Source organism: Saccopteryx leptura, chromosome 1 (assembly GCF_036850995.1).
Source record: "Saccopteryx leptura isolate mSacLep1 chromosome 1, mSacLep1_pri_phased_curated, whole genome shotgun sequence".
Taxonomy (NCBI): Eukaryota; Metazoa; Chordata; class Mammalia; order Chiroptera; family Emballonuridae; genus Saccopteryx; species Saccopteryx leptura.
Genome location: NC_089503.1, coordinates 220747723 through 220763787, shown reverse-complemented (window position 1 = coordinate 220763787; position 16065 = coordinate 220747723). Strand labels below are relative to the sequence as shown.

The 16065-nt window shown below is 46.5% G+C and overlaps 1 protein-coding gene across 3 annotated transcripts in view; it reads right to left on the bottom strand.

Annotated features, from left to right (window-relative positions):
• Positions 1-13001, bottom strand: part of TRIM2 (tripartite motif containing 2) — a 143123-nt gene extending 130122 nt beyond the window's left edge. The window contains exon 1 of one of the 3 annotated variants that reach the window (XM_066386639.1): positions 12878-13001. The gene's annotated coding sequence lies outside the window, so the exon portion shown is untranslated. Of the gene's footprint in view, positions 1-12213; positions 12345-12877 lie in introns of those variants that run through there. The other 2 variants (XM_066386647.1, XM_066386678.1) reach the window with 2 other exon arrangements.
• Between the last annotated feature and the right edge of the window lie 3064 nt (positions 13002-16065).

Genomic DNA, 16065 nt, shown 5'->3' with positions numbered 1-16065 from the left:
TGTAATACTTAACTAACTGGAGTTCCAGAAGAAAAAATAGAGGGAAATGGAAGGGCAGAAGTTAATATAATGACAGTCAAGAGCATATTCCCAGAAACAAGGTATGAGTTTCCATGTTAAGAAAGGGCCAAGTGGGCCCTGGCCGGTTGGCTCAGTGGTAGAGCATCGGCCTGGCGTGCACAAATCCCAGGTTCAATTCCCGGCCAGAGCACACAGGAGAAGCGCCCATCTGCTTCTCCACCCCTCCCCCTCTCCTTCCTCTCTGTCTCTCTCTTCCTCTCCCGCAGCCGAGGCTCTATTGGAACAAAGATGGCCCGGGTGCTGGGGATGGCTCCTTGGCCTCTGCCTCAAGCGCTGGAGTGGCTCTGGTCGCAACAGAGCGACGCCCTGGATGGGCAGAGCATCGCCCCCTGGTGGGCAGAACGTCGCCCCCTGGTGGGCATGCCGGGTGGATCCCAGTGGGGCACATGCGGGAGTCTGTCTGTCTCCCCGTTTCCAGCTTCAGAAAAATACAAAAAAAAAAAAAAAAAAAAAAAAGAAGAAAGGGCCAAGTGGATAGAACGAAATGGCGTCTATAAAAAAAACATAGTTATGGTAAACGACTTGGCTCAGCAGCAACAATATTTATACGGCTATATTAAACCTAAAAAGTGATTTAATCAAGACTTGTCCTATAACAGTTGTAGAAAAGGAAAGAAAATAAACAGAGTGTAGGAAAGGAAGCTCAGTTCTCATCTACTGTAACTGAGAGGCAATATAATACCTAAATTGATTAATAAATAGTAATGTAGGTGTTTGCAAGGAAATTTTAAGAAGGATCTATGAGAGGCTGGTGATATTATTGCTTCCAGAGTGGGAATTAGGGGGCTGAGGGCTGGTGAGAAGGAGACTTGTCATTATTTTTATCCTTTTTTTCTTCTGAATTTTGAACTATATGAATACATTGTCTACTTGAATTAAAGATAAAAAAGAAATAGCAGAAAGAGGATAGTTCTTACAAACAGGAAATGATAACAGAAGAACAACTAAGAATGTTGAAAGGGGTGGCCTTTAGGGAGGAGGTCTGGGGGTGGGTGTGGAGAGATAAGACTGCTGTATTTGCATAGAAGCCTATAAAAATATCATTGCATTTTAAAAATTAAGCACATGTATTTGTTATATAAATAAAAAGTTAAAACACCAAAATATGAAAACACTTTTCAGGGAGAAGCTAGTAAATTGAACAGGTAAATTGGGTTAAGTATCTGCAGATGTCAACCCTGAGTAAGCAAAATGCTAATATCCTTAATAACACTCCCCCCCAACACTTTTTCTCTAAAAAGGTCAGTATCAAGTGGATTTGTATGCGAATAACGAAAACTGATACAACTTTAATCACAAGGCAGGAACATGTTTTCCGCACTTCTTTACTCCGCAACATGTTTTAAGACTTAAATCTAGAAAACTGACTCCAGAGTACATGACATGAGTTATATATTTTGGAGTATTAATAATTGAAAACTTTTAGAAATTAACAGAAACCTAATTGCATTAAATAAACTAAACAAAGTAGTCTTAAATATGGTGACGTGCATTTAAGTGTCATGAAGATTCTTTTCTCCATAACTTCTTGTAAAAACTAGGTTTTTACATGTTTTAAGATCCTATCTCCTCTCCCCCAAATCACCCATAAGAAAGACACCCTTTCATCCCTCCAACTCTGGAGAGCATGGTACACGTTCCTACTCCTTTCTTCAATTCACTCAGTCCAGTGGTAACTGATCACTTGGGCACAAGTGGCCAAAAGAAGATTCACCTAGAGTAGCATTCTGGTTTTAAACTCTGGTCTGTTGGAGCTGCCTCTCTGGGAAGAAAAGTTTTAATTAGCAAGGTTTCCTTTTAACTGGAGCCTATAATAATAGAGACCAACATCTGCCACATCACTTGCTCTGCCTCAGTTCAGAAACTACCAGTTCACATTTATTCACTCAGACATTGTGATGGTTAACTTGACGTGTCCACTTGATTGGGCCAGAGGATACCCAAACATTTAATCGAACATGATTCCCCTAAGTCAGGATGAGGCTGGCTGGGGACCAGGGTACTCTCATGTTTTTGCAAGGATGTTTTTGAATGATGTGGGTCAAATAAGTTTGTAAATATGATATATATGTTTGCTTGCTTATAGTTTGCTTTGGGTGTGGGGGACAGGCTGTAAGCAGGCAGGGTCATTATAGCCTAAGGCTTAGTTTTAAGACTAAGCTTTTCCTCACACACCCTTCACTGTTCCATGATGGGGTGGTGCACTCTTATGAGGAATCCCATTTATGCCTTAGATAAGTGGCTTTGTATCAGAGACTTTCTTATTTGTAGATTGGCTTAAAGGTTTGGATTTCTACACTATAAAATGGGACAGACTGGGGCTTGCTTGCTCTCTCAGTTCCTGAGATTAGCATTAGAGAGGAGAGCAGAAGCAGCCAAGATGGCGGAGTGCTGAAGGAGAAGCCAGTTTGTTCAGAGAGAAGGAGATGGGGAACAGAGGTGAATAAGGCTGGTGAGGTAGAAACCTTTGATTCTAAGAAACTCGGATAAGTCAGTGGCTTTGGGAGCCCTGAATGGAAAGGGAAGTGTTTTCCCACTGTGCGTATTTCTCGCCCACCAGGTGTGAGCTAGGATTAAAGCTAATGGCCCACCAGTTCTTAGCTCCATTGTTTCATTACCGTCTGTATGAATCAAATGTGAACCTGCATGGGCCAGGCGGCTGTGATGGTGGCCGTGGCTACTGGCTTTACAAATGACAATAACAATTTCATTGGTAGAATAAAGCAGATTGCCCTCTATAATGTGGGTGAGCCTCATCCAATCAGTTGAAGGATTGGCTAGAACAAAAAGATGCACCCTCTCCCGAGCAAGAGAAAATGCACAAGAGACTGCCATTGGACTTCATCTGTGGCACAGGCTCTTCCTGTCTCACATTGTTTGAGCTAGAACACTGACTTTTCCCAGGTTTCCAGCCTTTTGCCTTACCCTGCAGATTGAATTTGCCAACCTCCATAATCATGTGAGCCAATTCTTTATAATAAACAAACAAACAAACACCTCATTGGTCCTGCTTCTCTGGAGAACACGAATACACTCATTTATATGAATATTAAACATGAATTATATGCAAAGCAATAAACTAAATGCCAGGATAAAAGGTTAAAATTACAATCCATACCCTTGAGGATTTAGGAATTTGGCAATTATGTAGATAATAGATAGTCTCTCCTGGGAGTAAGCTGGCCCCACACAGAGAGAATGTGCCCATGCATTTCTTTTAGGAGTTGGAGGCTTCATTGAGCTTATTTCTTTTTTTTTTTTGTATTTTTCTGAAGCTGGAAACGGGGAGAGACAGTCAGACAGACTCCGCATGTGCCGGACCAGGATCCACCCGGCACGCCCACCAGGGGGCGACGCTCTGCCCACCAGGGGGCGATGCTCTGCCCCTCTGGGGGGTCGCTCTGTTGCGACCAGAGCCACTCTAGTGCCTGGGGCAGAGGCCAAGGAGCCATCCCCAGCACCCGGGCCATCTTTGCTCCAATGGAGCCTTGGCTGTGGGAGGGGAAGAGAGAGACAGAGAGGAAGGAGGGGGGGGGGGGTGTGGAGAAGCAAATGGGTGCTTCTCCTATGTGCCCTGGCCGGGAATTGAACCCGGGTCCCCCGCACGCCAGGCCGACGCTCTACCGCTGAGCCAACCGGCCAGGGCTCATTGAGCTTATTTCTGATTAAAGCCTGACCAAGTTTGCTTAAGCATCTGGTCTTTCCAGTCTAGCTTTATCTGTTTTTTCCAGTGGCTGGAGGGTTCCAGTGAAGTACTATAAATTTCCACTCCTTAATAATGTCATCTGTGGAAAACACCGTGTCTTTATTGGCTTGTGGTCTGCGGAGTAACCCTACTTACCCTCCTGTGTGGGTCTTGGACATAATTTACCACCCTGGAGTACTGCCCACTATCCAGTCATCTAGGAACTTTGTTTGACCTGCCTTGTAGTGGCTAGCTGGGGAGAACTAGATGATACAAACAAAAGTTTCAAGCGTACCAGCCTTGTCTGTGAGACTTCTTTGCGCATAAACCATTCACTAATGAGGGAACCCTAGTGAAACTAAAACTAGGGAACACAACATTCTGAAGAATTCTACTGGGCATCATATTATGTGTAGACTATACAGGCAAGAGCAATGACTTCAAAGTCTGAGTCACACTCTCGTGCCTGCCTCTTAGTAGCTGGTAACCTTGAAGAATGTATTCAACCTCTCTCCACTTTGGTTTCCTTACCTCTAAGAATGAGGACAATCCCTTGTCACAGGATTCCTGGTAGTGCTGTATCCTGTGGGTACAGTGACAAAGACAGGGCCTGCCACATAGGACACGTGCACAATCAATGGAGGTGGCTTTGTAGTATGGAATGTGGGTGCATCTTCAGCCCATCTCTGTGCTTGTGAAAGCAGTGGGGTTGGTTCTAAACATTTGCCTGCAAAGTGTTTCTGCATAGAGGAAGGATTAGTCTTCATTTCAAAATGTTGTATTGAGCTTTTAGAACAAAGGACCTAGTTCAATTCAAAGTACAACAACATCTTTGTTACTCAGAATACTACAGAATCAGGCCATAAATGGATGGCCAAAGAATCTGGCCAGCAAAGAGTTAATTCACATTGGTGCCTGGTTCCTCTCTCCCTCCTGCAGAAACATGAATGTGAATGAAAGGACAGAAAATGGAAGGCGGTATTGTCTGTGAGGTGGAGAGCTGGCCCCCAAACCTCCCCATCCACTCTTAAAAAAAAAAAAAAAAAAGGCCTGGAAAACAATCATCTTCTCAAAATCCTCATACAAGACTGATTTGTTTTCTTTGGGGAAGCAAATGAGCTCAGTGATTTTTGCTGGATTATCTCAGAAATGCCTATTCCTGGAACTGTAGCGAGGGGGTGTGTGTCAGATAGCAGCTTACTCAGTTCGGCGGCAATTATGTTTAACAAAGAAATCAAGGAAAGGAGGGAAGAGAAGAGTGGGGAGAAAATTTTCACTCCAACGGGTCACAAAAAAGACATTTAAAAACCGCAGCGTGAAGATTGATTGCGTCTGACTCATATTCTAAAAACTGCACTGTACTGTTCTGGAAAGTTGTAACGTAGAGATATAACATATCGCTCATTGCCAAACCAAAGCATAGTAAAGTTGTAACTTTCACTTAAAATAGCAAAAAATAAAGGGTTGTTGGGATATGTCCCAAGAAGAAGAATATACTAGTAGAAGTTAGGTGATCCCGTACTACAGTTAATAAAAATTTTTGAGTATTGAGTCGTCACAAAGTTCCTCTGTCACAGAAGTAACTGGCAGTCACAGCTTATTACATCATCAAAGTCGGAGTTACTGCCCTGGCCAGTTGGCTCAGCGGTAGAGCGTCGGCCTAGCGTGCGGAGGACCTGGGTTCGATTCCCGGCCAGGGCACACAGGAGAAGCGCCCATTTGCTTCTCCACCCCTCCGCCGCGCTTTCCTCTCTGTCTCTCTCTTCCCCTCCCGCAGCCAAGGCTCCATTGGAGCAAAGATGGCCCGGGCGCTGGGGATGGCTCTGTGGCCTCTGCCTCAGGCGCTAGAGTGGCTCTGGTCGCAATATGGCGACGCCCAGGATGGGCAGAGCATCGCCCCCTGGTGGGCAGAGCATCGCCCTGGTGGGCGTGCCGGGTGGATCCCGGTCGGGCGCATGCGGGAGTCTGTCTGACCGTCTCTCCCTGTTTCCAGCTTCAGAAAAAAAAAAAAAAAAAAGTCGGAGTTACTATTAGTTGTCCAGAAAGGCTGGAGGCCAGTGTGGTGCTGACCACAGACCACAGGATTTACTGACAATCATGGAAATTCAGATTAGCTTGTTCAGGTTAATATTTGAATTATAGAGAAGGAGGAGGAGGAGGAAGAGGAGGGAGGGGGGAGGGGGAGGGGGAGGGGGAGGGGGGAGGGGGGAGGGGGGAGGGGGGAGGGGGAGGGGGAGGGGGGAGGGGGAGGGGGAGGGGGGAGGGGGAGGGGGAGGGGGGAGGGGGGAGGAAAAATATCCAAGCAGATGGTCACATAGGAATTTGCAAAAGTTCAGTGGTTTCATTTCCTTAAGTTTTCATTTCTTAAAGACTACACAGTGGCTCCACAGTGTTGTGGGAGCAAGTTCTACGTCCTCATTCTGATATTGGTGTTGGATAGAGTCTCATCTTTTATCTTTGTCTTGCTGACAATATTCATCACGGGTTAATCATCTATGTGCCATGAAGCATGCTAGACTCTCTCATCAATTCTCTATAGTCCTTACAATAATGCAATGGTTGCCCCATTTACTGATGAGGAAATGGAGACTCTGCATGTTAAGCAAACTGCTCACACACCTTTGGAATATAAATCCCAATAGTCTGACTCCAGAAAGGAGGCCTGTCTTCTTTTTTCCCATTAACCAGCATAGCAGAGTTGCCAAATCCATGCCTTTTGAGCCACTGATTAAGCTGTTTGCCTTTAGGTGAAAAATGCCTCCAGCTTCTCTGTCTGCTTACCTTTCTAGTTCTAGACCATTCGTCAAAGCCCTGGAGCCTCCATGGAGGACCCTGATTATACCACAGACACCGTGTGCCCATCCAGCTTTGACACAGAACTGCCATGTGTCACCTGTTTCAGCATTGGCTTAGTCAGTCTAGCACTATACCTGACACTTCTTTTGTTACAATCCTTGAGAGTTTTTGTGTGTGCATGTTGTGTAAATCTTTCTTCTAACCTTGATGACTAAAGCTAGTTTGTAAATTGTCACATGCTTCCTTCTTTATACTTGGTGGGAGAAACAGAGCAATTATTTAATAGATTCAATTTAAAATTTCCTGCTTTTTTGATGCTCATTTTATATAACTATACATTAGAAGGATGACTTACTTTTTGGTTTGACAATGAGAACAATCTATTTTGAAATAAAATAAAATTTCCAATGGAATTGCTGCTCTTGTGCTTTACTGATATTCTTATTAATTTCATGTAACAAGAATCTGTGAGCCTGACCAGGCAGTGGCACAGTGGATAGAGCGTCTGACTGGGATGCTGAGGACCCAGGTTTGAGAGCCCGAGGGCACCAGCTTAAGCACGGGCTCGTCTGGTCTGAGCAAGGTTCAGTAGCTTGAGCCCAGGGTCACTGGCTCAAGCAAGGGTCACTCGGTCTGCTGAAGGCACATATGAGAAAACAATCAATGAACAACTAAGGTGTCACAGTGTGCAATGAAAAACTAATGATTGATGCTTCTCATCTCTCAGTTCCTGTCTGTCTGTCCTTGTCTATTTCTCTCTCTGACTCTCTCTCTGTCTCTGTAAAAAAAAGAAAAAGAATCTGTGATCATGTAAGATGGAGCTGAATGGAATAGTCATAAATATATAGCTCCATTTTAGCCAATGGTATCAGATTTTCTCTTGATTTTTCTACCACCATTAAAAAGAAGTTCAAAAGAATGGATTGAAGTTTTACCTTCCCCCTCTGTCCCTGGACAAATGTAAGTAGATATTCTCTTAAGAATAAATTTGCCAAAAAGCATCAAAAGAAAGGTTCTAGAATGGTGAGGCATCTGAATAAACTACCCTAAAGAAAAATAAAAGTTGCACCTGACCAGGGGGTGGCGCAGTGGATGGAGCATCGGACTGGGGTACGGAGGACCCAGGTTCGAAACCCCTAGGTCACCAGTTTGAAGCCCTAGGTCACTGGCTTAAGCCCACGGTCACTGGCTTGAGCAGGGGGCACTTGCTCTGCTGTAGCCCCCCCCAATCAGGGCACATAAGAGAAAGCAATCAATGGACAATGAGGATGCCGCAAAGAAGAGTTGATATTTCTCGTCTCTCTCTCCCTTCCTGTCTGTCTGTCCCTGTCTCTGTCAAAAAAAAAAAAAAATACAAGTTGCCTGTGTAAACCCTGTGAGACAGCCCATCGGCCAGTGATTCTCCACAGGCAGCCTGTCATTGTGAAGCCAGAAATGGGCAGAACTTGATGTTCCAGGTGTTGGGGGAAGGCAATTGATATATTTAAGCATCAGCCCGGGCTATGGCAGGAAGAAAGACAGACATCAGGTCAGGGTGATTCCAAAGGACACTTGGCCGGTTGGTCCCATGACTACCAGGAGGATGGAGCAGGAGTGATCTTGCATAGAACCGTTCTGGGTTTGAAGTGAGTCAGACCTTCAGATGGGTTTTGAAGTACCCCACCTTACATCCCGGTCCTCAGCTTGTTGGGGTAGAATTTAGGATTCCAGAAGAAGAGATGACCACTGGTGTGATGCAGTCAGTCATTAGGGAGAGAGGATGATGCCAGTGTAGAGCACCTCTGTCCCAGCCTAAGGCTCTGGCAGCTCAGTATTTGGGCTGGTGTGGCTTCTACCTCTTCACAAAACACATTTCCAGGTTTTGGCAACCAGAATCCAACCAAATACCTGAGTCTTGTTTCCTCCCCTTTTCTCTGAGTTGTTTGCACATTCTAACTTGAAAACTCTCCTTCCTGTCTCATTGATAGTAAAATGATTGGGTCACAGGTGCTGCTTTTTCAACTTTGGAAAACCTAGGGGCTGGAAAGAAAGGGTTGAAGATGCATGGCCACGGCTTTGGGAGGTTGTCCATCACCACAGAGGGGCTCGTGCATCTGTTCAATCACTCTGGTTTTGCTGCTTACCCAGAACCTATGGGAAGTGACAACGGGCAGCTGCCATGAACGCTGTTTGCATTTTTGTGCAGAGTCACCTTGTTGAACAAAGCTGCTTTGAACAAAGCTGGCTTCTGGCCATTGTGCTAGGATAAGCGCTCGTCTCCTTGGGGTGAGTCCCTGCCATCCTGCACGCACGGGTCTCTGGGTGAGCCTGTAAGGCTCTCTGTGCTCGTCACAGGGAAGGAGGGAGGTACCACTGTGGTCCTAGCATGACAGTGAGGGGGGCAGCCAGAGGGAGGCAGGTGCTTTGCCTTCCTGTTACTTGGCCTGTCCCAACATCCCAACAAAATAACAGCAGCCCTAACCCAGCGAGGAGAGACAGGGAGAACGCAGCCATCACATTTTTAGGTCTCATAAAAAAAAAAAAATAAAAAAAAAAGTTTTTTTTTAATCTCTGGCAAAGAAGTTCTTAACTGTGGAAAGTGGTATTGAATACATCCCCTTTGCACATGGAGACATACTGTCTTCCATTGCTTGTGTAGCTCAGGGAGAGCTAGAGGGAGATTTAAGAGAGTGGGAACAGGAAACTTTTGAAGTCATGTTTGCATGCATGGATGACCCGGGTCGCCCTCTTTCCCAATCTAAGAGACACCAGCAGGCTGCTTCTGGGCAGTTTCCAGGCATCCCATTAAAGGGACCAGGTCTCCCAATCCCATTCACCCCATCTCCACTACACCAGCAGAGAGAGCTCTGAGAGGCCCCTGCGGGGGAGAGGGCAAGTGTGGTCACCTCCTACCCCCGGAGCCCGTGGTCACGATCCCAACCCCTAGGGGCCAGCCTCCTTCACTTGCAGTCAGGGGAAGGTTAGAGAACTAGAGAACTTTTCTCACTCGAATCATCCAGACAGATCTATCAAGGAGTATACATTCAGCTAGAAAGACATATGCCTTCAGAAAGAATGAGGCAAAGAAATAATTCTTTAAGTTAAATATAAAGATTAAAACAAAACAAAACAAAACAACAAAAAAAACCCAGACCCCAAGCTAGCAGAGGCCCTGGGCCAGCCTTGCTCTGCCCCACCAGGAAGGAGGAGCCCAGTGCTGAGGCTGGCCTGGGGACCAGCTTCCACACGTGTGTTTTGTTTGGCAAGCACAATATACTTTTAAATGTTTTACACCTAAATAGTTGCCAACCTTTTTAAGATCTAGAGATTTCATATTAAGAAATGAAAAATGATATTCTCTTTAAAGAGATCTCTCTTTAGAGAGAGATAGAGACAGGAAGAGAGAGGGAAGAGAGTAAGTGAGAAACATCAACTCATAGTTGTTTCACTTTAGTTGTTCATTATTGCTTCTCATATGTGCCTTGACCAGAGGGTTCCAGCCAACTCAGTGACCCCTTGTTCAAGCCAGCAACCTTGGGCTTCAAGCCAGCAACCTTGGAATGTCAATGATTCCATGCTCAAGCCAGCAATCCCACGCTCAAGCCAGCAATCCCACGCTCAAGCCAGTGAGCCCATGCTCAAGCCAGTGAACCTGCACTCAAGCCAGCGAGCAACCTCGGAGTTTTGAACCAGGGACCTCAGTGTCCCGGGTCAACACCCTACCTACTGCGCTACCTCCAGTCAGGTTGGTTTTCTCTTATTCCAGTCTTCTCAGCACCTCACACAGCCTCAGGGTTTAAGAAATTTTGTTTAGCTTCTCTTTTTTGTGTTTCATTAAGTTATTTTGGTCCTTCCATTCTGAACCGCTCCTCCAGTTTCTCCACATTCTTTTTAAAAGTACAACGAACAAAATTAGAAACAATAGTCTAACCATTAGTTTACTAGAGTAGAATTCAGTAGAGGAATTTATTTCTGGTTCTGTCATGTTAATACTTAACTTCTCAGAATCACATTAATTTCTTTTCACAATGCTCTTCCTCTTTTTTTCTTTTTACTTAATCATTATCCAGTTTTAGTTAATGAGGAAGTCATTTGCAAAAACCCGAGAAACCACACTTGAAGATGGGAAACCAAGATTTGGGGCAAAATTTAAACACCAAATATCAAACCTCATTTTTGACATCAGAGGAGACCAGCGCTTTCAGGGCTACGTGGCCGTAGACCAAGCCTCATTTTCCAGTGAGAGGGACTTGGACCTGTCTTCAGGGCTGTGCTGATATGCAGAATCAATGCGGTCATCTGAATATCCATAATAGTTTTAATTCTTTACCTTATAAATTAGTTTACAATTGATATATTAGCCTGTTCTTAGGCATTTTCTAGGCTAACTAGATAAATTTTTCTGAGGATTATTATTTAAAATATTCCCATTTTGCAGGGGTTTTCTTCATTTCTTTCCTGTCTGTGCTCATTAAGCCAATCCTCAACTGTCAGTTTATAGCAGAAATGCTGCTTAGCGGAAGATGGAATTGGAAGGCCAGCCCAAATCTTAGCCCACCTTTCTAAGCTATCACTTGGTTATACCCATTTTACAGATTACAAAACGGAGGCCTGGAAAGTTTAAAACGGCTGGCCCACAGTTGACTGCCCATATAGCCAACATCACCTGAGTCCTGATTCTGGCCTGCCCCTTGGGGAAGGTGAAGCCTTCCGTGGCCATCTGACATTGAACACACCAAACAAGAAACTGAGTCTCAGGGACAGCGGGAGTCAGGCAAGAGCAGAGACTGTGTCTCAGTTTCACATACTCGAGCCTGAACCAGATGGATATGAAAATGTACACAGAACACTGAACGTGACATTCCAGAGCCAACCGACGCTTTTGAACGCTCCTTGGAACCCCTAGGGAAAAGCCACGGTTATTTTTCACAAATGCACAATCCACGGAGAGACGCTTGCCTGATGCAAGCTCTGTAAAGCTGAACATCTTGTCCAGAAATAAAATATGAAAACGAAACTGAACTTTCAGATCTCCTCTAGCCACCGATAGGAAAAAAAAACCCACACCCCTTCAAACTCATGCTTTTGGGGGAAAAGGAACGCTTTGAGGTCTTTTCGCTTTATGTCTGGTCCTGGTCTCCATAAAAATGTCTGCGCTGTTAGAACACATTGTGTGAGGAGAGGAAAGCAAGGAGTGAGCTCGAGACTCTGAGATCCCCCAGGAACACCGCAGCCACGCCCCGGTCCCTGCAGAACTGCCCACAGCGCACGAAGGTGCCCCCCGGCGGGGACACACGGACCTGACCTCATTGTTTCCACGGAACCGTGAGACGCAGTTTCTGCCTTTTCTCAAAAAGGACCCGAGGGGTTGGGGCCAGGCAGGGCTACACGGGCTGCCTAGGCCCGAGGTTCTTTGTGCATCCGTGCCCAAAGCACAGGACCCCTCCCCAGCCGTGCGCCAGAGACCGGCCGCTCAAACCCCCTCCTGCTGTAGCCCTAGTTGTCGCCCTCTCGCGCTCCAGCGCGGGCCGCCTCCAGCCCAGGCGACGTGAGTGGCGAGGCCGCCCGCAGCCTGATCCCCGGGTCTCCGGCCTCTGCGTCTCGGCCACCCGAGGACTGGACGCCTTAGGAACCCAGCCGCTTACCAGCAGCGCCGAGCCACAGATACTCACGTTTTCAATTGTTTCCTTGAGGTGCGCGTGCTCCCCACGCCACTGGTAATTAGCAAAAAAAGTGCTCCGAGAGCCGCCTTTCAGGCAGCGAGAAGTGACAAGCTGGCGGTCAGCTGAAAGCCCCTCATTTTCTGCAAGCTCATTCAAAATGCTCCTCGGGGCCGCCAACGCAGCTGCCAGGTTTAATAACTATGTCAGACAGCCCCTCCTCCCCATACAGAGACACAAAGATGACAGGCTGGGGACCGAGGTCCCCACGTTCAACCACAGTCACCCTACCTCAGCCCCAGCAATGCCGCAGCTGCGATGACTGTGCAGGGACCAACCAGACAAGGTTCAAATGCCGGCCTTGACCTAGGAATTCTCCAGAAACCTCGCTCCGAGCACAAATCTGATACTCTTCCCAACGGCATTTATGAAACAAAACAGGAGGCGGGTGCGTTTCCAGTTAACCCAACTAACCTGCGCCTCAAATGGAAAGGGGATTTACTTAAAGGAACGCCGCTAACCTCAGTCCTATCGCTGCGTCATTGCTGGGCATTGGTGGGGTGCCCTGGCATCGGGCAATGCGCAGAAAGCTCACGGAACTGTGCTTCCCTCCGTTTTTAGTGGCGCCCCCCAGCGCTCTCGCCTCTCCAGAGGGCCCGGGCCAACAGAACCTTACTGTCTGGAGGGGCTCCCTGGCGGATCCTCCTTGACCTGGACCATCTCCAAAGCGCGGACAGCTCCTACACAACCAATGGATCTTATCAAGCCGGAAGGTAATAGTGGTTCTGGTTTGCAAGTGAAAGTGCTTTATAAAAAAAAAACACCCCACACAGTACATGTAATCTACGCGGGGCGCACCGCAGCGGGGCGGCCACGCCCCACGGCCTCTCCTGGGCCCCGCCCCGCCCCGCCCAGGATCCTCCTGGCTCCCGTCGCTCCCGCCGCACCTGCCTCTGCAGGGAGTAGTTTCCGTGGAAACTCTGCAAAGACAGTTCTCCCTTCCCAAACGCTGTTACCCTGACAACCAAGCATTAGGTGGTTCAGGAAAGGATGTCAGAGAATGCCTGTTTTAAATCATAGATTCAAAGAGTTTCCTGAGGGTGGTAGGAGGGAACAAGAAGACAGAGATATTTGGGGACAGAGGTGGAGACGCTCATGGCTGTCCATGAGTGGGGTTAAGTGAACATCACAGAACCCCGGTTCCCGCATCGCTCCCCGCTCCCTCCACCCAAGAGAATTTAGACACGGCTTTAGAATAAATTCCATCATTCCCTTCAGCATGTTCACTTTTCTCTATCCTGCTTAAGCTACTATTTAAGTTATTTTGCACAGACTGAGCACTCTCTAGCTCCTGTAAAAGTGACGATTGTCCTATGAAGTGTGTGGAGTAGAGGGCAGACCTGGGGAATCATATTTGACGGTGGACGATCTCATGCACAGAAACTCAAGCACAGTCCTGAAAGTAGCCCTGCACCACCAGGCTCTGATGCACACGTGGTTACAAAATTATACTCATTATTTCAGGAGAAGATTTGGGTGGGGAAAAGGAAGAGTGGATGAGACTATACATGCATGTTAAAATTTTAAATGTTCATACGTCATCTTCTTACTTTGGGTATGGATATTTTATCTTCATCAAACCACAAATAGGTACTAAAAAGTAAAAATGAAACAAGTTAATGAGTTTTGTGCAAAGAGCTGCACTCACACACATGCCCCATATTGGTTTCTTCTTACTATAAAATGTATATTTTATATCTGAGTTATTAAAAATTAAAAATCAGGCCCTGGCCGGTTGGCTCAGCGGTAGAGCGTCGGCCTAGCGTGCGGAGGACCCGGGTTCGATTCCCGGCCAGGGCACACAGGAGAAGTGCCCATTTGCTTCTCCACCCCTCCGCCGCGCTTTCCTCTCTGTCTCTCTCTTCCCCTCCCGCAGCCAAGGCTCCATTGGAGCAAAGATGGCCCGGGCGCTGGGGATGGCTCCTCGGTCTCTGCCCCAGGCGCTAGAGTGGCTCTGGTCGCAATATGGCGACGCCCAGGATGGGCAGAGCATCGCCCCCTGGTGGGCAGAGCGCCGCCCCATGGTGGGCGTGCCGGGTGGATCCCGGTCGGGCGCATGCGGGAGTCTGTCTGACTGTCTCTCCCTGTTTCCAGCTTCAGAAAAATGAAAAAAAAAAAAAAAGATAAAAATTAAAAATCAGTGTCATATTTGGACTAAGATTTTACTGTACACGTTCTAAGGTGATGACAATTAATCTCTGGGTTGAGACTTTCCTTGTTGGTTGTCAGCTGAGGGCACCTCTCAGCTCCTTAAGGCCGCCCACATTCCTCTGTAGCGGCCCCTCCATCTCCAGGCAGTGAACATGGAATCCCCTGTGCTTCACATTTCTCCAACTTCCTGCTGCCTTTTAAAGGGCTCGCATGATTGATTAGGCCCAACCAGACACTGTCCGTTTGCCACCCAGGTAACAATCGTGGGAGTGACATCTCAGCATACACTCAAAGGAGTGGGGATTATACAAGGGCGAGAGCCATTGAGGATCGTTCTTAGAATTCTGCATACCATACCAAATGACTTAGCCATTCCATTTCTAGATAGTTACCCAAGAGAAATGAACATATATGTCTATGCAAAGACTTATAGGTGAATATTCATATAGTTTATATTTCTATACCTTACTCATAATAACTAGAACCCAGAAGGTACTCAAATATCCATCAACTAATGAATTAATGAAACAGCTTGGGTATATCCATTCAGTGGAATAGCACTTGTCAATAAGACAGAAAGATTCCTGACATGCTCACAAACATGGAGAAATCTTAAAAGCATGCCCCCTTTTTTATCAAAAGGAACAATCATGTGATAAATACATATTTCTCTTGCCTTTATTTCTAGTATCCAAATCTGTAAGCATAAATTGAGTGAATTTGGTGGTCCCTCTTTAAAAATGTGATACAGGCATGGCCCGCGGTGGCACAGTGGATAAAGTGTCGATCTGGAACGCTGAGGTCGTGAATTCCAAACCTCGGGCTTGCCTGGTCAAGGCACATATGGGAGTTGATGCTTCCTGTTCATCCCCCCTTTTCTCTCTCTCTCTCTCTCTCTCTCTCTCTCTCTTTCTCTCTCTCTCTCATGTGCATACACACGTGCCTCACTAAAATGAATTTTTAAAAATGTGATACAGTGCCCATTGGTTATTTGCTACCCAGCATCTATTCCCCATCCTGGCAACAGGATCTCGCATGTCCAGAAGAAATTTGGCTTGGATGAGATTGAGCCTACCCCAAGGTTCAAGAGTGGGGCTCTGGTAGGCTTAAACCAACCGGCACAACCACCTGTGTCCCCGTCACCTGGATTGGCTTGGAGATTGGCACTAACCCAATCAGAGCCAACAATCCAAGAGAAGATATTTGCTGGGGCTTGGGGAGTTGGGGGATAAGCCTTCTTTCTCTTGTGGTTCTGGGGGAAGAGACCATTCCTTTTACTTTGGATGCCTGAGATGAGGATGTGAATTTCAGAGCTGCTGTGACCATTTTTCCATTAAGGGGGATCCCAGACCTGCCTTTGGGGCCACCTTGTGGAGTCTCAGGATAAAGTCAACACCATATAAGGTGATGTGGGGAGGAGAGAAGCTTGGCCCTAGGTGGCATCTTTTGAGCAGCCGGATCAAACCTCACTGAAACCAGTGCCTCTGGATTATTAGTTACCACTGAACCAATAAACTCCCTGTATCTGAGAAGAAAGCTTGGTTTCAGCTTTCTATCATTTGCAAAAAAAAAAAAAAAGTGTGGCATTTAGTTTAAAAGATCATCAGATTAAAACTAGAGTGTCATTTAGATATCACCTTGAAGTGCTATATA